The sequence below is a fragment of the Sinohyriopsis cumingii genome, chromosome 6 (assembly GCF_028554795.1).
Source record: "Sinohyriopsis cumingii isolate HCF-2022 chromosome 6, ASM2855479v2, whole genome shotgun sequence".
Classification (NCBI taxonomy): domain Eukaryota; kingdom Metazoa; phylum Mollusca; class Bivalvia; order Unionida; family Unionidae; genus Sinohyriopsis; species Sinohyriopsis cumingii.
The window spans coordinates 106,898,377-106,924,283 of record NC_142966.1 but is presented as its reverse complement, the minus strand read 5'-3'; the positions used below and the strand labels follow the sequence as shown (position 1 = coordinate 106,924,283).

Sequence of the window (25,907 nt, the reverse complement as noted above, 5' to 3'; positions counted from 1 at the left end):
AATTCGATAATACCATAGAAATCAACAGTTTGAGAGAAGTCATTCTAGATTACTAGAAACCATGGAAGACTGTTATCCCTCTTTACCTAGTGGAGAAACTTTGGACATGGAATGTAAGGAGACCGTGGAAAAAGAAGAAGAAGTGATCATGATGAAGTCCCGATGGCCAGAACAAGAAGCCCATTTAGTCTCCTGTTTTGCCAAACACTTGGTCGACAAAATGACGGAATTGATCAAGAAAAATTGTTATGGATGTCAAAACGATCATCCCAGTCAAATTCAACACGATAAATGCCTGATGTTGAGTCAAGAAGAAAAATTGGACGAGTATCTGGACGAAGCTTGGAGTCTCATCTCGAACAAAGACGTGTTGCACCAGTGGTATAAAGACTTGCGTGAACATTCTTGTCCACCATTAACCACTCAAGAGATCCATCGTATCGAAGCTCTCCTAAATCAGAGTGAGGAAACAGAACGAATAACCGTTTATTCGTCAGACATTTTCAAGCAAAAAGTCAGGATCGAATTGACAACTTATTATTACCTGTGAAGAAGAAGAAAAAAACAACACAGAAATCAATGGATACCTGGGAACTTTATTACCTTTTGAACCACAGTTCGTATACGGCTTCTTGGAATCCTGTCGTCTGTGCTAAAGATGAACTCCCTCATCGCAAACCTAAAGACCATCAAGCTTACGTGATCAACACGGACGACAGTCATCTCCCAGGAACCCACTGGGTAGCCGTCTACTTTCCTCAAGAAGGATGTGTGGAATATTTCGATTCGTACGGATTGCCCCCTTTGGAAGACGATATCATTGACTTTATGAGAAGAAATGCTCAAACCACCCGATTCAATAATGTGAAATTACAAGGCACAGATTCCTTGGTGTGTGGACAATATTGTGTGTATTTTCTGCATCATCGCAGCCTGGGCTATTCCTTAGAACATTTAGTGACTCATTTCGATCCTCGTTCTTCTGCTAGAAACGATGTGAAAGTAGATCGATGGTTTTGTGACCATTATGCTTATCTTTTGTCTCAAGCTAGGAAACGTAGTGTCCATCAATGGCCTAATGATTTCCAACAGTGGAAATCACAATTTCATTCACAACGTTGTCAGTCCTGTTCTAAGTAGATTGTTAATTGAGAAAAAAATGTTCGATGTTATAGTGTTATATTATTGTTAAAAAATGTTAGAGTTGTTGTTTAGTGTTAAGTGATTTTTGAATAAAAAATGTTGTGTTTTGAAAAAATGCCTTTGTCTTTTGTTTAGCTATAAGAATGTTGAATTGATGCTCTTTCATTTCTTACTATCCCTCTCATGAACGTTGCGGCTCGAAAAAACCGTGTGGGGGATGTTTTCCTTCACGTCCGCGCTTTCACTATAATAACCGGGGTTGTTTCCAGTCTAACCATCCATTGTCGACTCATCCTCCTAAGAAGATGTGCTCCAAACTAGCTAAGCTCAACGAAGCCTACGTGAATTTGCATAGGGTCAGACACAGTCTGATACCGAAGCCAGAAGAAATAGAGAATGTGAGAATGTTAAAAATCACTGAAGACCTAATAGAAGAGCTCTTCAGAGAAGAAGTGAACAGGGAAAAAGAAGAATGGACAGAGAAGTACAGACTTCAAAAACAGCAGCAACAGCAACAACAAGAACAGCAGCAGCAGCAGCAGCAGCAACCTGAACCTGACAGAGGCTTTGTCGATTGCCGTATCGACACCAAAGAGTTCTTCTTCTCTTTCCGAAGAAGCAGACCTATTGCCAGAAAGTCTATCCTCAGAGGACATCGCATTCTTAGAAACTAAAAAAGAATGCCATAGCAAAACAAAAAACAGCCCTTTTCAGGGCTACCCCAATACTCTAGAAAAGAAGTAATGATCCATTTGCCAATGTGTGTAGGTAGAGTAGTGTGAAAATAAACACTAACTCTTTCTTAAAAATTTTGAGGGTATGTGTTGGTGTGTTTGTGTTTGTAAGTGATAAAGTAGGTTGGTGTGGATAGTAGATTAAAATGATGTTTGTTTTTTTTTTTTTTTGGGCTGCTTGAGGTGTATATTTGGGGTTAGATTGGATTGCTTTGAGTATGTGGATAGTCTATTGAAGTGATGGGTAGCATAAAAAAGTGAGCAAGTGTTTCTTTTAGGTCCGCGCGTTGTTGTTGTTTTTTTTGGTCATGATCTAGGTAAGATGAATTTTATGTTTTTAGGGGGATGTTTTCCTTCACGTCCGCGCTTTCAGTATAAATTGAAACTCGTTCGGCAGTCCAGCTACCCTTGTTGATTGATCAACACAGCCAGAAGAATGACTAGCAGAATAGTGAAACTGTTAGAACTCCAGATGCACCTGGAATATGCCAGGCGGATAGTAAACGAACTATCAGCGGAGGCTATCGTAGAAGAAGCAAGAATAAAGAAGGAAGAAGAGGAGAGAAGACAGAGGGAAGAGGAGGAAAAGAAAAGAGAAGAGATGATGTCGTTTAATATTCCTGAAACAGAGGATTGGGGTGCTGAAGCGAATCATCCTCCCTCTGCGCTCCCCAGAAGAAAGGTGAAAGAAGACTGGGGAAGAAGATGCGTGTGCGGCGCCAGGCCAGGAAGGTGCAACCATTAGATAGGTGCATCTGGAGTTTAAAAAAAAACAGCCCTTTTCAGGGCTACCCAATAGTCTAGAAAAGAAATAACTATTAATTTGCCAATGTGAGTAGGTAGAGTAGTGTGAAAATAAACACTAACTCTTTATTAATAGTGGAAGTGTATGTGTTTGTGTGTTTGTAAGAGCTCAGGTATGTTAGTGTGAATAGTAGATTATGGGTTTTTTAGCAAATGTGGAGAGTATAGTTAGGGTTATATTATATGAAATGAGAAAGTAGGGGGATGTTTTCCTTCACGTCCACGCGATGTTTGGTCATCATCTAGGTAAGATCCATTTTATGTTTTTAGGGGGATGTTTTCCTTCACGTTCGCGCTTTTCGTATAAGAACCCACAGTATTAGTTGTTCAAACCATTCTGCAAAGAATACAAAGAAGATGGCGTCAAACCAAATGGACAAATTACAAACCTTGCAAGACGTTTTAGACAACTTAGGAATAATGGAACAGATGCTATTAAGACTGGTTGAAGACCATTATTCCTATAGTCCCCATCGTGTGAAGATGGAAATTAATAACTTAAGGAAAGCAAAGGACAAAATTAGTGGTGTCATGAAAGAGATCAAGGAGGAGAAGGAGGATGAAGAGGAAAGAATAAGAATACGCAATTGGAACGAAAAAATTGAAAAAGAAGAAGAAAATGAAAAGAAGAAGAAAGAAGAGGAGGAAGAGAAGAAAGAAGAGGAGAAGAAAAAAAAGAAAGAGAAGAAGAGTGTAGGAGATAAAATAAGAACTTGGTGGAGGAAAAGAAGAAATTAGAAGAAGAAAACCCAAAGGCCCTTTTCAGGGCCAGCCATATTTCTCGAAAAGAGATAGTCTTTGAATTGCCTACCCCTTTTTTATTTTTTTAAAAAAAAAATCCCATGTTCCATTTCCCTTGACGCTATACAGTCCCACCCTGTTTAAATTCCTTTGACGCTATACAGTCCCCTATTCCCATGTTCAAATCCCCTTGACGCTCAACAGTCCCACGATTTTTCTCCATGTTAATTTCCCTTGACGCTATATGTTCCCACGATTTTTCTCCATGTTAAATTTCCCTTGACGCTATATGTTCCCAAGGGGGTCTGTAATGCTAATTCCCATTGACGCTATAAGATCCCCCTTAACTACTGACGTGGTCTTTGCTATAATCTGTCTATCAAGTTTAGGGTCAAGGGAGTATGTCTTATCGGTCAAATCAGCTTGAAATAATGCAATAGCATACTTTGTCTATCAGTTTCAGTCCACTTTCAACATACACTTGACATGAAATATTTCTACAAACCACAATGTATGCTAGTGTGGTAAGGGATCTCTTTGACCAGTCTTACTGTAAAAAATTAAACTTCTCTTGCATAATTTATTTTGACCATGTCATGTCTCTCGACATACGATGTAACAGTTAAAGCATGCGATAAGATGCATTCCAGTCTTGACAGTATCCTATACTACTATACTGCTTTCAGTTGCACGTTTATCCATTCCAATCTAATTCTTTCAAATAGAGGCCTGAAAAGTTATAATAGTGGTCTATATCATCTAGAGCTGACACAATGGACTTGTCTGAGTCATCTAGGATGAGATCGATGTAATCAATATAATGCCAACTAAGATATTCTGCGATTGTTATTTTAATTCCTATAATATTGTGATGTTTCCGGAACGAACGGGACACCATATTTGCGTATAGGCGAAACGTGTATTGAGATGGAGAATTACTTTTTCTACGTGCTTTCTTGATTTCTAGAAAAGATGACTAGTGTTCGTTTAATGTGAAAAAAAATTTAATATTTCGTAACTAAGAGCTGGATGTTTCCTAAAAAATTCGTTGCTGAACTTTAGATAATTTAAAACTTTAGCATTTAAAAGCAAGGTAACTCAATCAGATGTTTTTTTTTCAAAATAGACTGAATGACTAGGTTATTTGCATTTTTTCGAGTGCAATCGAAAGTCATAAAAATTACGGATACTTTACCAAAATGTATCTACCATTTACTAGGCTCTCTTCTTCACTATTTAAAACTGATGGAAATGTGGATTAAGTCTATTTGCAATGCATTTTGGTAGGAGTATGTATGAAAACTTATGTAACGAAATGGGTCTTATGTTTTGTAAGAATTATTCTGGCGTATTTTCTTCAAGGAGACATATTATATCACATTTTGTCCGAGCTGGTGATAGCGCACTATTGTTATAGGCAAAATTCATCTTCCTTACAAAATACTCCAAACGGTCAATCTATCTGATCCTGGACAGTTTATGCATTGTTGTAAGATTTGAGTTTGCTTTTATTGGTACAAGTGAAAATATTGTAGAGTTTGTCTTTTTATTTGATCTAACTCACAGATGTCTCATAAGTTCAGTCATTCGTCAAGGTCGACTGTGTACACATGGTGATACGTATATAATTAGTCATTATACAGTTCAGCTTTTGCTACATTTTATTTCTTTTTATTGTAAAGGGTTCATCATATTTGGCTACAACTTTCAGGTTTTGAATTTCATAGTTTTATTTCTAAACTACATCAATATCCAAACTCTTTTCTGTCACGTTGAATGAAGTCTGCCCTATATCTTCCCTTCACCAATTCCATTCATTTTGCAGAAATTTCAACTGACTCGTAATGTACCAAGACAAGTTTCCTTTTAACATCATATAAGGATTTTATTTACTCAGCAATAATTCATTTTTAAGGTTTTGTTTACATATGTGCTCATATTCACTTAATTTGTGATCTGCTCTCTGACATTCTCTCATCCAAATTCTGGGTTTTACTTTCCTCCGGAATTAAATTTTTGCAGATATTCTTCCATCTAAAAATTACACACGTTTTACAAATTGAGATTACGTTTCCATAAATTCGCATTTGGCTTTCAATGCATTTTTCTTTATAATATCTTTCTACGACATCTAGACTCTATAGTAAGGATATAACAGATCAAAGATCAGTCAGCATGTTCAAAGAACTGGTCCAGGCGATGTAAAATGCTTAATTCCGTAAGAGATATCTTCATTCTCAATCAGGTTTTTAATAGTTCCACCACTACCTCAACACAGGTGTCAGCGGGTTCGATTCTCTCGTATAGTTATATTCTAGACCACACCAATTAAGTTGCATTTCCTTGTAGATTAATCCTTATCCTTTGTCTGTTTTCTCAAAGCATCATTACGAGCTTATAATCCGGCAGTCAGTTTGTTCTTCATTATTGGATCGGATTTCAGAGCCTAGAGTTTATGTTTTATACCGTCAATATCGCTTTTAAACCACATTATCGCTCTTCCCAATCTTTGATATCCTTCATACCTCAAAGTTGGATCTAAACTCTAAACACATTTTCTATTATTAAAGAATTCAGAATGATGTCAATATACTTTTAGAATGGCGTTTTATTTAAACGTAGAGTTAATTTCTGTCATTTGAATAGATATAATTTATGTAGCTATGCTTGAAAGAGCTCACTACAAGACTAACTGCTTTTCTGTCGGAACAAATTGGTGAATATGAAATCGCTAAAATGATACCCTTCCATTAAACGCGCCATATAGAGTTTCATCTACTTCTTTATCAACCCCAATGTACCTTCTTCATCCCTCACCTTAAGTAAAGCATACAAACATGTGTGCATACCGTTTAGCAAACCCTGTCAGTGACGCCGATTACAATCAGAAAACAGTTCCACGTAGTGTAAGGAAATTATTAGTTCAAAAGACCAACCATATTCATTCGTTTTATACCAGTTTTATTTGGTGCTTTCCGTTTAAAACAGCTGACCTTGTGACCCCTGTGGAATGCATGTTAAAACTGGTGTTACCAAAACAACTAGATTAATCTTGGATCAAACAGACATACTTTTAGTTATGTATCCTTTTGTTCTTTTCATATTTCTACACTAGACTGATATCAATGTAGTCTTTCAAATACGCAATGCATAAAGAAGCATATGTTGACTATGCCATTAAATTTTTTTTTGAAATTTTAGAAACTCTCTTCAAGTTCATGTATTGATTTTCCAGGAGCTAACCAGGCGGGTTTGCATTAGATAAGAAAGAAGACCTATTAAGAGAGTGGCAATTAGTTATAAGAAACTGATAAACTTTATTTCAACTTATCTTTTAATGTAAGCTACTTTCTACACATTCTTTACTATCGACTATAGAACAGTTTGACTCTACACATACATACATACATACATACATACATACACAAATGCATATATATATATATATATATATATATATACAGCAGCATAGACTGTTGTGTTTAAGAAGGCAGTTGTTTAAAAGAAAAGAGTTGTTGTTGTGGGGTTTAACGCCATTTTTCAGCACACGATAGGCTATACATGGCGGCCAGTATTAATGGTGGAAGAAGAACCCGGAAAACCCCGGAAAGAACCACCGACCCACGAGAAGCTACTGGCAAGCTTTCTCACATGCCCACATTGGCTGAATCTTAGACTCGAACCGCCGCAGACAGAGGTGAGATGGCAGTGATCCGTAACGAAGAGCGCTTTAGACCACTCGGCCACTCGGGGCCCCAAAGAAAAGAGACACATTTGATTAATTAACACTTTGTGTGACTCGACAACGGATTGATGTGGGTCTGAATCCTATGTTAAAGAACCCACCCTATGGCATTCGTAAATTAGCTTGTACAAAGAAATACTAGGTATCAGAAATAAATCGAGTTGTAGCTACAACATAACAAGGAAATATTTACACGAGTTTTCATTATCCAAGTGAAGCATTTTGTACACTTAAGGTAAGTTCATATCGTAAGCAACACTTTTCCAGTATCTTATCATCTGGATTGATATGTAATCCTTGCAGAGTCAGAAAGACTTCAAATGGGTCAAATTTATTTGAACTAATTGATCCATCACTTAAAGTACAGTGTTGGTTCAAAGTAAAAATGATTAGCGCCCTACAATTCTATTTTCCTCTCTGTTAGATTATTGTTTTCCCCCTAATTATCATTGATATAAAAATTTTCAAAAGTGTCGTCTCGGGTGAACACAAATCCTACAAAACTGTGTTTAATTCAGGAAAGTTTTTCCTTTTTCTAAACAGAACTTATAGAAAACAGAAAATAAATATTCAAGTCATATTTACCCTGAACTGAGGCTGCCACGTTTCCGTTCTGTGTCAGAAGTGGAACGGACAGCTATCTTACTTGGAATTCTTCAAAATTAGAATAACATAGAAATGATATTAATGGTATTGTCATGAGGCACGGGAACACACACACACACACACACACACACACACACACACACACACATATATATATATATATATATATATATATATATATATATATATATATATATATATATATATATATATATATATATATATATATATATATATATCGCTTCAATTAACCTTTGTCCGATATGGTCACTTGACAAAGGAAAAACCTGAAGGGCATATGGTGAGTATTTACTTGGGAAATTATCTTACGACCGTGTGCCATCATTCATTTTCTTTAAAGGTTTGAACAACTTATTATGTGCATTCAATTTTAGCCATGATAACAATGGATCCATTATGTTGTACATCTGTTCATCCATGAATTTTGTGGTCAAGGAAGGTAATACAATTTTGTATCTGTGAATTTAGCCAGACATTTTGGTGGCAATGATAATCGTACTGAATTAAATACACGAAGATGGAATTAGAGTTAATCTTTGAGGTTAATGTTTATGAAGAACAGTAGTCAATGCAATTTGATGGATATCAGGACGGATGTAATTTATGTTATTTCTTTCGAAAGCAAATTAAATTTTTATAATGCACACTCTATACAGGTTAATCAGGACAGCTGCTTTTTCAAAAGATTACTTACAGCTGCCAATGGACTCAGCAGAGCAGAAAAATTAAAAAATCTGATGAAATATGAATCATATGATCTTCCTCTACGTGCCTTTGAGTCATCATAAACACTCTGAGAAGTTTAAAACAAGTCTTGGCAAAGGCTATAAGATATAGCATACCATAACAAGATGAATAAACAGATAACGCTATTGACTATGTATTATATGGACACTGTCTTATGCATCGAATTATGTGGCGAGTTAGTAATGTAATATCATGATATATGTGACTGTTATGCAAAATACATACAGGACAAGTATGGGAATCCATTTGCTGAATTTGATGGGCACCTTGACGGACTCTCTGCCATAGATGTGACATACAACATATGGACAAATGGATCATCTGGTACTCAGTCAATTTAGCAACATATATGATGTTACGAAGTACAGAAGAATATATTTTCTTAACATGAATAACATGCAACACATCATATACTTGTTTAGTGATACACTGCAAAGAGTGGCTGCGTTAACCATTATCCAGAAGGAGATGACGACTTCTAAATAGTGTCTACTGTAGAATAAACTGCCAAGTTAAAGGAAACTGTTTTTCTAGCAAACTGAATCAGATTTATTTGTACTTCTTGTATATGAAGCTAACCATAACATCTTATTAAGGCCTAAACCAACTTAAGTTATGCCGCTATGTTTCTTTCACAAGGACGGCAGTGTGTATCCCTCCTGTCACCATTTGCTACTAACAACAATCGTTATTGCATTTTATCGATGCGAATAAACTTAAAATGTTATAGTCAAATATTCGAATATAATCGTTTAATGGCAGGAGGTCCCACTAAGAGTTACTCTCCCCAATGCCATATTAAATAAACCATCACATGACAATGACACTTGAGTGGGTTTTATTTTTAAAACTGGTTATGAATGTAACCACTCTATATCAGCACGCATCGACATTTTGCTTATAGAAGAGTAATTCAGATAGTCAGGAAAAATATTCTAGCATCATATGGCCACATCTGACGTCGTTAGATAAGCATAATCATTACGATATTAAATACTCCTGGTTAAATTCTAGTGACTTGAAAACTATTGATACTTCTCGTCAAGCACTGACTTGATTCAGCGCAAACGTTACTCTCATCGTAAAAGTTAATATTCCACTCGTTTTAGTGAACTCCTTACATTAACCTATCTATATGTTATATGAATGTTATCCCCAATGTCTTCGCAAGATAACATAAAAACCGTCAAAACTGTTGTCAATTAAGGAAAGGTTGTCTTTTTACAAAATACGGTCCCGGTGAGAACATAAATTCAAACGATGTATTAGAAACTTAGAACTCGTATTATACTTACCCAGTTTTTGGTCTAGCTTTTCGACCAGCCGCCTCAGGGATGACATTGCTAGCTCTACCACCAACACTTCTACAAAATAAACAAAATTATTATCCTGTTTGAGTTTCCAGTTAATTTGTAAAATATTTTCTTATTATGTATATCCCACACCGTACGTCCTTCATTTCTGCCAAAATAGTCAGCGTAAAAGTCTCTATGAAAGCGTATAGAACGTATAGTGAGTATTGTCGTGATTTGTTATTTACTGTCTTCATAACCAACAATATTTGCAACGTTTTCAATCTCACAAATATAATAACTTGGTACAAATTTTCCAAAACCAAATATTTCTTGGATATAGTGAATTAACAAATGTACTTTTAAATAAAACAACGCCTACTCAATTGTATTCGCCTGTTTGATGATTTTAGTCATATTCGTATGGCAGTTCCATTCTCGAATTTCAAGTCTTAAATGCCTTTCCCTCGGTTGTACAATACAGAAATGTTAAAATTCACCGAACGAGAAAACCGGAATTTCCTCTTGCACTTTATGGTAAGAGGCGACTTTTTTTTCTAGATCTCGAGGTAAGTTTAATTGATTCTTGCCGTGTATGTTAGTCACAAGTATCGGTCACACCTATTGGCTCTTATGTAACTGCAATAACAACATCTAACGCAGAATCAAGAACACTAGTTCAATTATATTAGCTATAAACGGCAATCAACATTCATTCACTGTTGAAAATACAGTTTTTATCCAGTGTGTTAACTTATTAAATAAGAGAAAACGTGGTCATCGAACATGAGGATGTAGCAGTTAGCTTGCCAAGATATTGAGGGAGGGCGCTAAAGTATGAAACATGGCATTTTCATCCGCTTTCACAACGTCGATGTGTACACAGGGGTTTCTTCTGTGCTTTAGATTTCGGTGCATCACTATAAGTGTAGGTAATACTTCTTCGTTTCCTTATGTCTCTTGCCGGCAATCTGAACTTATGATATTGTCATAATGTCACTTACCGATTCCCTATACCAAACTTAAAGTCTACATTAAATACACGTAGGCCCGCATACTGTACCAAATGTTTTCTGTAACACTAAATTCGTATACACTCCATAGTGTCCCGCCAATCCACACCTGTCCAGTTTTGCCACTATATTAAAATTATGTACCCATAGACTGTCACGGAATTGTGTATAAGTTATATCAATATGTATATATTGTCAAAAATGTACTCGGGTTTCGTTGCCGCGTACAGCGTCACCCGAGGGTGGTATATTTTTTCGGCTCTAGTTATTTCGAAATCCTGAGCGAAACTCAGACCCCCGCACGTGCAAATTGCCTGCATCGGGAAAACTTAAGTACCTAGCTGCGCATCTGTCATAGTATGTATACATATAGAGCAAATTCTCTATAACCAAATTACATTACGACGAGTCTTGTTAGGAAGCTTACCCCTTTACGGGAGCAAATCTCCAGCTGTAGAGATAATGAAAATTAAGTATTCTTTATTACTATTCGGCTAATGACAAAATTATTTCATACTTCAGATGTTTTAAAATTTATTCTAAATTCTAGAGAGTCAATACATAGATTATACAACGCCATATTAGAAATACTATAGTCTGGTTCGATTTGGCTATTTGTTGTAATTGAACAAGCAAATTGAAATTTAATTATACGCTGCATGCATTGAACGATTAATGTAATGGGTAAGGAATTCATGTGCGCGCATGCGCAACATATATCACTGCAGGAGTACTTAACAGTGTCATATGTACTACACGGTTTAGTTGTTTTAATTTTTGCTGCCTTATGCCATGCCTTGTATATGGTTTGATGTGGAGTCACCAGCTGTAGAGCTGCTTTATACATGCCTGCCATGCCTTATACATCGTATGATGTGGTTTTCTCGATGCGAGGGACCAAGGCTTCGCGACCATCAGGTCTGTGTTAAATGTGAGGGATTTCGAGGGATCCTTCAACAGACTGAGGGGCGGACCATGCGTGGGTGCTTCTCTGGCCATTGACTAGAGCGAGTGGAACCAGAGTTACATCTTGTACGTCAAATGGGCGCCACGATAGTTATGTATGTGTTCCATATTATTTTCACTATTGCTGTCTGAGCAAATTTTCATTCCTATTGCAATATCGTTATATGAACGATCGATAGGTTCATAAGTTCATTAATTCCTATTGCAATATCGTTATGTGAACGATCGATAGGTTCATAATTTCATTCATTCCTTATTCAATATCGGTTTACGAACGATACATTCATAATTACACGCATTTCAATATCGCTATATGATCGATAGGTTTATAATTTACATGCTTTTCAATATCGTTATACGAACGATACATTCAAATTCACATGCATTTCAATATCGTTGTATGAACAATACATTCAGATTTACATGCATTTCAATATCGTTATATGATCGATAGGTTCATAATTTATATGCTTTTCAATATCGTTATATGAAAGATACATTCAAATTCACATGCATTTCAATATCATTGTATGAACGATACATTCAGATTTACATGCATTTCAATATCGTTGTATGAACGATACATTCAAGATTTTGTTTATATTGGGGTGTAGATCATATACTTTAATTTTGTTGATCGATGATAGGACTTAAATTCGCGTTTTTTGAAATTCCATTTGTTAAATTCATGTTTGAGTTTTTTCTCGTTGAGTTAATTGTTGTTGATAGTTCCATGTTAGGAACTTTATAATTCTCCATATCTTTTTGTTTATAATGGCGTCAGATTTATTAATATATAAATTGCGTTTATTAATAACATCTTGTAAACGCAGTTGCTTTTGGTGTCTTCCCTAATCCAGTCCCAACCCGGCTTCATCTTGTGACAAGACACCATAGTGTAAACCATACAATGTATCAAATTATCATAGACCCCATACAGTCCAAAACTTCAGTCAGATAATAGTTTAACCCATAACATCTAACTTGTTGAGCTGTTGGTACAGATTCTATTTGACATTTTCTGAAGAAAGGATATTTAGGGTTTTAATATAGAAAGATAGATTGTAAGTATCCCATTCGGTACAGTAGTTTTCAAAATTCGTGGTCATAATCATGCAATCATTATTATATTTTAATTAGAGATTTCCTTGTATTATCAAAAGTTTGAAGAATATTTTTGAAGCGTCGTCTTGCAAGCATAAAGATACTTCTAGAAATTATATTGCGTGTAATGAAAAGAAGGAAACACATTCATCACTGGAAAGAAAAGAATTATGCCAATATTCGGATTGGTCTGACATTAGTTTTATAGCATTTTTCTTTTCTCAAAAGTAATAAAATCAATGCATCGAAGTACCATAGACGAATTCAAGAAGAACAGGTGTAGTTCACTGATATTTATAACCTTTAGAAACATTTTTGATATTCATTTCAATGCATAAAAGGTGTCCAAACCATCTCGGAGTTTCAATAAAAAATATTAAAATCTATTACAATCATGCACATAAAGAGAAATACGTTGCCAATAAAAGTTCGTACATATTTCCAAGCGTTACTTTTCTTCTCTGAAACGGTCTTGACAATGGGCCTGCATTTGTGATTAATATTTAAAATACCTGACATTCCCTTTTTTATTGTAAGCCATTAACCCAAGGCAAATAATATTGTTACGACGTTTATAGACATACGCCATTCCTGATGGTATTATATTGTATTCATCTGAATGATCTAAATTTTTATAACGCATTTGAAAAGTACCCTATAACACACGTTTGGTACGCAGTTCATCTTTAGCTTTCGAAAAATAATTTAAAATAAAAAGAAATGAGCTACAGCTAGCGATACGTAAAAACATCAGCGGACCACGTTCACTACAATGTGCTCGCCTGGGCCTTAACATATCAATTCACTAATTCTTTTTATGTAGAATCAATGATAACGTTTAAAAAACATAACATCATTTTGTGTACTAGTAGACCGAAAATACAATACACGGACTTCGTCACTCGAATAAGCACAAACGTTCAGAAAAATATAAAATGTACGTATGCTTCGGGATTTTAATCGAAAACTAATTAAAATAAAGCGGAGTATCATTCGGAGAGGTACGTTATCAGAAGTTTCTCAAGAGTTTTCCCATAACATATGATTAGCCTGCCAAAAACAAATACATAAGTGATACAATTATTGAAAATTTACAAAAAGAGACTACCACAAATATGTCCATCTCCAAGATTACAGCCCCGGTATTTAATATTATCCCCTTCGAGACTCATATCTCGCTCGTTTAATAATAAATGATCTGAATTCTATAACAAATGTGCAGTCGCACAATGATCAGATATATTATATTAGGTTATATTTAGTACTAATACGATTATGGATAGAGCTAATAGGCAGAGGACAAAAAGAAAGGGAGTTAGGCCGAGAGCCAAACAATCGTTCATTTACAATGTGAAATATTCAAGCTAGTGGGATGGCATGCAAAATTAATCCATACCATCAACATACTATAATTTCTAATAGTACTGTACAGACATCAAATTGTATACTGGCTTGCATTAGTCTTATATATACGCTTGTGGAATGATCTAATCTGAGGAGGGAGATTATTCCACGAGCCAACTACTCCCATCTACTCCCATCTATCATGGATTCAAATACCACTACATCCGCAAAACACCACATTTTTTACGTGACACAGACTGTTTCGTAAGTTATTAGTTCACAAATGTACGGGAGCTCTCTAACATGTTGCAGATAAAATAGTGGTTAACTGTAGTTAATAAAGCATTTGTATAATTGTAAGGCTGATATTAGAAAATTACAATTCAGATATATTTACCCGGAACTTGTTCTTGGCCTTTGCTTGCTTGTGTCAGTGGTCACACTGTCAGTCTGGACATCAGAAATTCTTCAAGTTGCAACAACAAAATATGTTATATTTCGACGAGGCATTATGAGGTTATTTTCAAACCACTATAAAGTAGATGGTAGGTGGAAATGGAATAATTTCCAAGTATAATTAGAATAAAATACTTCCAAGCCAGCTTGTTCCGGATTTCTACCTTTTATATTATAATCCGTGCCGAAACTGAGTTGAAACTATTTCTCCTGGCATATATTTTCACTGAAAAATTACGCGATTTTTTCCACGTCTACAGTAATGAATTTGTACCATTTCGTATCTGACAGTGGTTCTTATTCACTGTTGTATTAATGTTTCTATTGTTTTGCAAATGTTAGTGCTTGATAATATCCACATTAGGAAAAAGTGTAGGGTGCACAGCGATGATTTACTGCTTGTAATGAGTGCGCAAATGACTGTTTGCTACAAGAGGGAGTCTGAGTGCAGATATGGGACGACATTTATGGATTTAATGTTGAAATTATATTCAAGTTCCGAAAGCGAAAAATGGCTATACAGAACTCAAAGTAATTGTAAATCTTATAGGATCAATGTGGACTACTACATCACTGAGAGTTTCCACAAAATTGTCTCAGCGTGATTCAGGAAAGTGTAGGTATTTTCCGTCCTTTATAGTGGTGACATTATAATGACTTGTTCCCACTTAATTATTATTATGTGTGTGTGTGTGTGAGTAGTATAAGGGGTGAGATTAGCGACAATGGGAATTAGCATTAAAAACACCCCCTGGGTAAGATTAGCGACAATGGAAATTTAACATTAACCACCCTGGGTAAGATTAGCGACAATGGAAATTTAACATGGGCAAAAAACCCTGGGTAAGATTAGCGACAATGGAATTTAACATTGGAGAAAGGAAAAAAAAGGAAATATTGAGATTAGCGACAAAGGCATTCGAACAATGGAAAAAAAATATCGATTCTAGGGACAAAGGCAATTGAACATGGGGAATAGAGTTTGGGTTTGTCTAGGGACAAGGGGAATTGAACATGGGAATAGAGTTTGGGTTTGTCTAGGGACAAAGGGGAATTGAACATGTTAGAAAAAAAAAACTACTTTAGGGACAAGGGGAATTGAACATGGGATTTTTTTTTTTAAAAATTTTTATAAAAGGGTAGGCAATCGAAAGGCTATCTCTTTTCGAGAAATGTGGGTGGCCCTGAAAAGGGCCTTTGGATTTATGTTAATATTAATATTAACATAGACGGCATCTGTCACATCTTCTTCTTCTTAAACTCCTTCTAACTGCTGGTCCATACACAAGTACCCTCTTGAGGCATCCTTGTCTTTCTATGTAAACTCTTCTCATCCATAGACTAGTATCTGTCCTATCAACAACAGTCCACTTGGACCGGACATACATGAGCATGTCCGTCCTAAACATCATTGAAGACACAAGGCTGGATGATTCAACTGTGGTCCACATCGTGAGGCGACGAGAACAGGTGAATCAATGCAGTGAACTGCGCTTATTTATAGGTAGAGGAAGGATTGAAACGGATTGAGTTCATTCACCAATCCGAACACGCGTTACAAAATTCAGTCAGTCCGCATCCAATCCGAAGAGAGCAGTCTGTGACGTCATGTGGTCTATATAGATTCGCTAGCGCCTGTGTGCTGTCAATCTATGCGACAGTGATTCAACATGACGGAAACTCAGAAAACGATCCATTGGGGTGCACCAGCAGTGGAGACCGCCCAAGGGAACCCGGACTTACTTTCAGAAGAGGTACATTGGGATTTTGTGGATTTTCTTACCTCGCAAGAATTTGTTCCGGAACCTTCGTCTCATTCTTCATTACCACAAGTGGAGAATTTTAGACAGAGACAGAAAGAAGAATTGGAGAAATTTATGCAACGACAAAAGGAAGCGGAACAAGCTTTTCTCCTACAGCAACATCAACAGCAACAAGAAGAGGTAAGAAAAAAACAAGAAGAAGAAGAAGTAGCAGCAAAGAAACAAGAGGGTGAAAATCAAACGGCTACGGTACTGTTGGACATTTTAGCGGAGTTAAGAAGTCTGAAACAAATGTATCAGACTTCTTTATCACGACCGAAGAGAATACGACCTTCCCGAGCTAAACACGCCAACCCTGTGACTAAGCCTATCGTACCACCCTTAGTGATTTCAACCCAATCATCATCATCAGAAGTAGGCCTCGGCCGTGGCAAAGGCTTAAGACAGTTAAAGTTGATTGCTTAAACTCACCCCTACACCAAAAAAGGCCCTTCTCAGGGCCACCCACTTCTCTCGAAAAGAGATAGCCTTTCAATTTGCCAATAACTCAAAAATCAACAAAAAAAAACCAAACCATTTTACCCTTATAGTACATGTCTGTGTATGAGTGCGTGAGTGTAGCTTCTTATTTTAAAATCAAAACTCAAAGACACTTACCTTATATAATTAATGTATTCTTTTCTCCATAGTTACAATCCAATTCACAATTCACAACAGAACACTTTATAAATTACATTCACTTCTTCTGTTTCTTTTTTTACTCTCTCTTTTTTTTCAATTTCTTCACCGTCACAGTCTTTTCCTCTTCCTCCTCACTTTCTTCCCTTCTTCTTTTCTTCACCTGGCTGCTTTCTTCCTCTGAAGAATCTCTCTCTTCTTCTGAAGAATCCCTCTTTTCTTCCGACTCCTCTTGTTTCTTTTTTGGGCAATCTGGAGACCAATGTCCTTTTTCTTGACAATAATAACAGGTATCTTGACTTTTGTCTTTTCTAGCCCCTATTTTTGTTCTTTTTTGACGGTCTGGACACTCTGAAGACCAATGCCCTTTCTTCTGACAGATATAGCAAGTATCTTGACTTTTATCTCGAAAGGAAGGAGAGTAGTCCGTCGGCTGGTCTGAAGAGAATTTTCTAATGACCCCTCGCAAAGCTCTGATGAAACGTTCCATCTGGGTAGTCTCTTCCATCGTTGTGCTCGGTTTGAGAGTGAAATGAATAGTGAAAGGACAAGACACACACCCTTTTTATATACGCTGGTTTGCCATGACTGTAAATTAGTCTATGGTGTTTAAACTTGAGTCATTTGACGTTTTGCACTCAAGATGAAACGATCCTATTCATTCGAGAAGAAAGAAGAAGAAGAAAGTAAGAGGCAGAAACGTGATCTATCGCCTCGTACCAGGGCTGAAGTCTTGGCACAAATTCATGCCAGTGATTTTGAAGAGGACATGAGTGAACCAGAATCCGAACCCTCTAAACAAAGTTTACCACTCTTAGTCAACCCTGAAAAGTACTATTCCATTCGAGAGACGGAAAAGCGCTCCTCTAGAAAATTTAGAACCACGGCTTACACCTACACAGTGAAGTTTAAAGATTTCAAGTCCGACGTACCATTGGAGAAAGCAGAAGGGTTTATCACCGAGATGTGGGATTCTTTGCTCACCGCACTCAAGCGACAATGTCAACCCAAAGAAGACGATCGCTTGACACTATCCATAGATCACGACAGCTTGAAATCCCCTGTTTGGATCGAGTTTAGCAGACCCGCAGAACTAACCCCTTCCAAAGTCATGGACAAGATTCGACACGTACAACAATCTAATGACCAGTTTGACATCACCGATGGTAAAGCCACACTGAAAATGGCCCACGTCTCTCCTCCTCAAGGGACCGAACAACGCAATAAGGTGTTATTGGTGAACGACCTTCACAACACCAAAAAGAGTCTCGTCCAAATTCACAATTCTCAAGACCAGATGTGTTTAGCCCGAGCCATCGTGGTGGGACGAACCTATGCCAACAAGAACGACACGGTAGAATGGAAAAGAGCCTGGAAAACTATTCAACGATCCGACCGAGCCAAACAACGAAACGAAGCAGAACTCCTGTTACAACAAGCCGGACTGTCCAAAGACACACCCTGTGGCATTCCTGAGATGCAGAAATTGCAAGATGTCCTAGCTCCACTCTACACCTTGAAAGTGCACCCTCAAGAAATGCGCGGACCTCTGTTGTTTCGAGGGAAAGACTTTAAGGACGGAAAATACATTCATGTCTATTATCACGATGACCATTTCGATACCATTACCACTATCACTGGATTCCTGGGATACAGTTATTACTGTGAGAAATGTGACTATGGCTATAACAATCGAGAGCAACACAAACATTGCGGATGGAAATGCCCAGGATGTTTGGCCTCTCCACCCTGTCTGAGCGAAGGACAAGAAAGAGTACAATGTCCTGCTTGTCTGCGCACGTTTGTCAGCCCTGCCTGCTACCAACAACATCTGAAGACGCAAGGTTCACAGCAGAAATGTGCTTGTCAACTGCTGAGATTGTGCCCTACGTGTCGAAAAGGCCTACGTACCAATAATACCAAGGCACACGTATGTTCAGGAAAGAAAAAATGTCACATTTGTCACCACATCGTGGACTTGGAACACCAATGCTACGTGCAAAAATACCAACCCCCACCAGAGAAAGAGGACGGTCACAAGAAGAAAGGAGCAGCAGGGAAGTTCTACAGACCAGACTGTCAGACCAAAATAAAGCCTCCTACGAGAACGTTCTCCGTAGAAGCCTCAGATTTCAAAAATAAGCCTTCCTACGAAAATTAATTTGCGTAAATTCAACCCCGATTGCAATTTTTGTGTGCAAAATCAATGATTCCGGACAAAGAAAAAACGAAGATTTTGGGGGGGGGGGGGGAAATTTATTCCGTCGATGAAGTTTGCAAAGGATTTGGCTGCGAGTCTCATGAATAAATTTGATCAAGACCGATTCGATATCTACTACGCGGATCATGAAGATTAATCGTGATAAAACCATGCGGTGTTGCCTGGGCGCGACTGAAGAAATTTTTGAATTTGTTTATGTCCATATCGCCGTTACACCAAGTCTGATGAATATTTCTCAGCGTGTGAGTATCGACGCCATTGAAAACCGACAAAATGTTACAATTGTCCCTAATTACCTTTGGAATTTGCGTATATCGCTGCGTCACGTAAATCACATCGGTGTTCTTGTGTCGGCCACGCGAGAATATCCTAGCCGGATTAGTTTGCTTATCCAGCATAACATCATCGAATACAACAAGATTATTAACATCGCCATCTAAATTTTCCACGGATGGAGTTTCATTGATGTCTGTGATGAATTCGATTGTGCCTTCGTCGGTATTGTCGCTAAATTCCTTTAGCACTTGATAACAACGCTGATCATCAACGGACGGTGCAACCAAATACAACTTATCCCATTTTAGCCATCGCATTATCAAATTTAACAACAACTGCGTTTTTCCAGAACCAGACGGGCCAATAATTATCATCCTTATCGAATTCGGTAACACCGCGTTGTGTTTCGCTTGCTCGCGTCGCTTCGTGGCTGAAAAATCAATTACATTCATGTTACTAGAATACATGGATCTATATTGTGTTAAGTGTCGCACGCGCACAGCTACGATAAATCCAATCGAAATTGTCACACGCAATAACAGGAACGCAATTGCAGGAGAATGCGAAGTTTGTAAGACACGCAAGTTTAAATTTGTAAAAAAAAAAAAATAGAAGAACCGGAGGAGACATTACCGCCTCCATGAAAAATCTACCTGGGTTGCCCTGGGCGAAATATCCCGGAGAAAAGCATCTGCCAGGATACAATTACTGCGGACCCGGCACGAGACTTGATATAAGACTCAATGATAATAATCAACCAAATCCCGGCGAAGATCCAGTAAACGCCATCGATAACGCGTGTTACTATCACGATCTTGCGTATCGTAGCGGGGATTTACAACAAAGACATCTCGCTGATATTAGGCTAATTCATGCAATAGACGCGATTCCTGACAAAAGTTTCAAAGAAAAATTGGCAACTTGGTTGATAAAAGGCGCAATGAAAGGTAAATTAGTATTCGGTGCTGGTAAATAATAATGGAGCAGATATATTATTCTCCGCGAGGATTCTGGCGAGGAAAATCAGCAATTGCCAAACTCGCTAAAGCCGCTAAAGTAAAACAATCCACCGCTGAATCGTGGTTATCGAAACAGGCAGTCTGGCAAATATATCTTCCTCCGCCTAAGAAAATACCATATGCAAGTTTCACCGTCAGTGTCCCTAATGAAGTCCATCAGGCTGATTTAATGTTTCTTCCTTACGATACCGTCGACGAAGTCACATATAAATATGTCTTGACAGTCGTTGATATCGCTAGCAGATACAAGGAGGCGGAACCGTTATCGAATAAAACAGCAACGGAAATTTCAAAGGCATTTGAGAAAATTTACTCGCGATCTCCATTAACATGGCCGAAGCTTCTCCAGGTTGATCCAGGTCGAGAATTTCTTGGCGCGGTTACTTCACTGATGAAAAAGAATAATGTTAAAATCCGTCGCGGTATTGTAGGTGTTCATCACAATCAAGCTATCGTTGAGAGATTCAACAAAACTCTTGCAGAACGATTATTCGGATATCAGTACGCGCGAGAATTCATCCAAGATAATCGATCTCATGATTGGGTATCAAGATTACCTCATGTGATTAACGCGCTAAATAACGAGACAACTCGAACAATAGCAATGAAACCCGCAATTGCAATTACAAAACCGAATATACCCCTAAAGCGAGATTCCATAATTCCGCCTGTGCTAGGTAGCGTCACGGTCAGGTATTTATATAAAGAAGGCGAGGCCGAAGGAGGAAGAAAAAGAGCAACCGATCCAAATTGGAGCGTTACGACACATAAAATATCAGCCATAACAAGATCGTCAGGGAGACCAGCAATTTATTTCCTAGATTCGCTAGCGCCACAACGCGGATTTACCAAGGAAGAATTACAAATAATACCGAAAGATACTCAACTACCGCCAGCGTCATTAATGTGAAACCGAATTCTACCTAACTGAGATAATTTTCTTACTCTTGACACGGCTAAATACACTAAATTTGACCAGGAAATTCTATCATCGACGATCCAAACTTGGCCATCCACGGTTAATCCCTGCGACGAGTGTATCGTTGTTGCATATCCAAGTTTCCATGGCGATCTTTCTGCGTTTATCGCGTCATTAACAAGATTAATATCAACAAGAATAATATCGTTCAGTACCAAGATCTTTTCCTCTCCGCAGGGTAAAGTAACACTAATATTTTGTTTCCTGGTATCAGCGGGCCTGTAACACAACGGCACCTGTAATGTTGGAAATTTCTCGCAATGCAGCTTAAATAACATTTCCTGAATAATATCACGAATAATTTTCCTACTAGCAACGATCAAATGATCGGGACGCCACAAATTTAGAAAAATATCCATCGGAGTCTCGTCGATTATTCTTCTCATCACATCGCATTGAAACTTATTCGGTTGTAATCGAATTAATTTCTTAAATTCAGTCAGTAAAATATCATCGGATCTATAATCAGCGTCGATTTCCTCATAATAGTCAACGAAATTCCTGAGCCATTCGTGAGGAGATTCACCATCAATCGGATCAGGCTGGCCATGATCTCCGCACATTATCACGGCGGTATTTTTCTCCTCCAGCCAGATCAGGAACGATTTTAATACAACTAAATTTACTGTGCAAATTTCATCAAATATTATAATTCTGTTGATATATTTATTTCCCATACGAGCCGAATCCCATAATCCACCGCTGTATTTGAAATAACTGTGATAAGTACAAGAATCAACGCCGCGTTGCCTTATTTCTCGCGCTAATCTGTGAGTTGGAGTCAACACTATCATATCAGATTTCGCAAATAAATTTATCGCTCGCGTTGTTTTACCGCTACCACCAGGTCCATTTAGGTAAACGAATTTACTACGTGAAATCGGGTCAAATGCAGATGCAGCCGTTGATATTTTCTCACATTTATCCCGATGAAATTTATCGCAATCTTCGACATCGGCGTCTTCACAATAATCTAGGATATCCTCGTTTTTTATCCTCCAAGTGCCCCAAGAGCCATCGGCGATTAAATTATCCAGCCTATACTGATATTTCTTATCGATATAAAACGAGTCCGTTGCGACCCTTACCGCGATATCAGAAAATTTATTTATCATCGACAGTAAATTTATACTCACATAAGCGAGCATCGATGATCTCAAATGCGTATACTGCGCTGATTCTCCATCGAGATAAGTGATTACGGTACCTAATATTTCTCCGTCAATAATAATATTTTCTCTGTTGCAGAATATTCCTCGCGATACCGTATCGGCAATAATAAAGTCCATTTCGGCATCGTTGATAAACAACCTAGCGTGTCGGTGTTTATGATCAACGGATCCTCCTTGAGTAAATTTGCCAATTATTTTTCTTCCGATATCTTTCGCGTTTTCACAATCCGTCGGCAACCACACTTCAGTTTGTTTCCTGTATGATATAATCGCCTCACTCACCGTCAACGATACTAACATTGACGAATCCAGCATATATCTCAACAACACCGTAGGGACCCATCTGCGTTGAGATAAATGCCGACCAAACCAAATATAACAAATTTTATGTAAATTTTCAGCAAACTCGAATGAAGTAACATAAGCGAATCCGGTCATGACAAAATCAGGCAACGGCCCGTTAATTGCAACTCTCGTCATCTCGCTGGTGGGATGGCCAAATTTAGCAAAATAATCCGCACAATCACCATATCCGAGGAAACTTCCACGCGCTCATATCAACGGAGATCATATCTTCGAAATAATACTTGGTATTCCACAATCCGCCATGGCCATACTCGATACAACTAAGTTGAATATCAGTGAGAAATTCGTTCCTTGTAGGTTTCCACGAGTTTCTTTCTCTGGCAGCATGAGCAGCAACAGACGGAACAGTAAAGCAGTTCGTTAATAACTGATCGGGATTTGACGAAGATTTCACCGCGATATTTTTCATCGATTCATGCAATTTTTCATCACGGTAAATATCTCCTCGTGGCAATATAAACTGATCATATTTTTCTTCGCTCGAGAATAACCAAACCGATATCGGATCAGATGCGGCTAATATTTTGATATATCGGAACATGGCATCGGAATTATCCTTTGCGCCTTCCACGGGATAAAATTTAACAGCGCGATCTCGCGGGAATATCATTACCGACTGCGACCACGCATGTGAATTATGATCAATAATTTCGATTGGAACTCCTCGAGATCTATACGGCGACGAATATAATATTTCTCCTGATAGCGTTTTCACGGTAATAGGAAATTTAAGTTTCTTGCTCAACACAGCAACATCGTCAATCGATGCGCCATCAACAACTGTCTTCGCCCATGAGTTAATTTTATCCAACCTCAACTGGGTCAGACCAGATCCACGACGAGCGTTTTTCATGTGCTCGATAACACGCTCAGCCACGCAATTTATCATCGGTGATTCTTTCATCGCAGGTAGATTTTTCATGTCGGGATTATTATTTAGCCGATAAATTCCATAAACAACAGCGCTAGAAGGATATGCCCTGGCATAATAAGGACCGTCAATTCCCAATAATAATCCTGGCTTCGAAATTTTTATCAAGAACGACGTTTTTCTTACCGCCACGCACGGGATCTCGTTTATCGCGAATAATCCAAGTGTCGTCAGGCATTTGTGCAATAAATTTTATTCCAAAGATAAATCGCTCCTCCTTGTGTTCGAATTTTATGTGCTCGATTATCTTTTTGGCCCGTTCCAGATTCATCGTAGCATCAACAGAGTTAGTTTTCCATGTCGACCAAGTGTGAACCGCTCCATCATCGAAAAATTCTTTTTTGGCGCGATCAACCTCAGGAATGATATATTCTGCCTCATCAAGATCAAATGCATCCATTATTATATTTTAGACAAATGTTTAAATTATAATGAATAAATGTTCGTGGATACCAATCGGATCAACAAAATCATGCGACAAATCCTGCAGAGGCGATTATTGTGGCGCTCACATATATGCAATTCGACGAGGCAGTAAAGGACCACAACGGTGTTTAGTTTGCCAAGTTGGCACTCGAGGAAAGACTCGATTGTGTTTATCCTGTGGAGGGAAAAATTATCGAGAATTGCTCAGATATTACAAAAAGAAATCTTCCTCGATAATAACATGCGAAGAAGATTATATTAATCGATTCAAGGCAAATTACGATTTAAACAAACAGAATATTGTATATGGAACTGAAATCGACGATTCCTGCAATGAAAATCACATACGAGTTTAAATCTCACCCAACCATCGAGGGATACGAGGCATCATCGGATGGTGTTGTCAGAAATACCAGAACAAAGAAAAATGTTGGTAGAGTTGGTAATTCGGGTTATCTTATGTTCTCCATCAGTAAAAACAAGAAACGAAGATGCACAAATTATTTATGTCACAGATTCGTGTTCGAATGTCACAAAGGACCTATCGGGGATGGTCTTGTTATCGATCATATTGACGGAAATAAACTCAACAATAAAATAACCAATCTTCACGCGGTAACTCCGAGTGAAAATTTACTTCGCAGTAGTAACGTTGGTAGATTTCCAAAATATTCCAGGGCGGTTAAATCAATAAATCGAGAAACAAATGAAGAAATTATATTCACGTCGATGCATGCAGCTGCAAAGTATTTCAGTGTCAATCATGCCTCGGTGTGGCGAGTGGCAGAAAGAATAATCAACGCGACATTTTCATATGACCTCGGTGCGTGGATCGAGTTTTCCTATATTCCGATAATATTTGATTCGGAAAAATGAAGATGAAAATTAATTGAATATTACAAAATTAATATAACATGGACGAACAAACCATAAGCAATATTATCGAAGCTATCGATGACCTGAGAAAGAAAAAAATAAATCTTCCCTCGGAGTTGGACGCGAATAAAATCCGATCCGAATTCGAGACGATTGTTCAGGGAAAACTCGAATATAAATACACGCTGCCGTCAGAGTACAAATTAATAAAAAAGATCCAAATTGCCATGTATCAATCACTTGCGACAGTCAGCGATGATCAAATCGAGGATTTTGTTAAATTATCGACGCTGGTAGAAAAAGCTAGGTTGATTTTATCGGATGCATATGAATAAAAAAAATTACAAGCTCGCGTGTCAGACAACTGAAAAAACTTGTCGATGAGAGCAAGGCCAAGGAAATTTCTGATCCTTGAATTTTCCTGAAGATTTCCGCAAACAAAAAAAAAACAAAAATTAAAAAAATCTTCCAATTTTGAAAATTT

The 25,907-nt window shown here is 37.7% G+C and overlaps 1 long non-coding RNA gene across 1 annotated transcript in view; it reads right to left on the bottom strand.

The window, feature by feature from the left end:
* Positions 1–7,748: 7,748 nt before the first annotated feature.
* The window catches only part of LOC149797657 (uncharacterized), a 40,369-nt gene continuing 22,210 nt past the window's right edge, over positions 7,749–25,907 (bottom strand). The window contains exons 2-4 of the long non-coding RNA XR_016421637.1: positions 14,658–14,726; positions 9,837–9,905; positions 7,749–7,821 (exon numbers count right to left, since the gene is read on the bottom strand). This is a non-coding gene — a long non-coding RNA (uncharacterized LOC149797657). The remainder of the gene's footprint in view (positions 7,822–9,836; positions 9,906–14,657; positions 14,727–25,907) is intronic.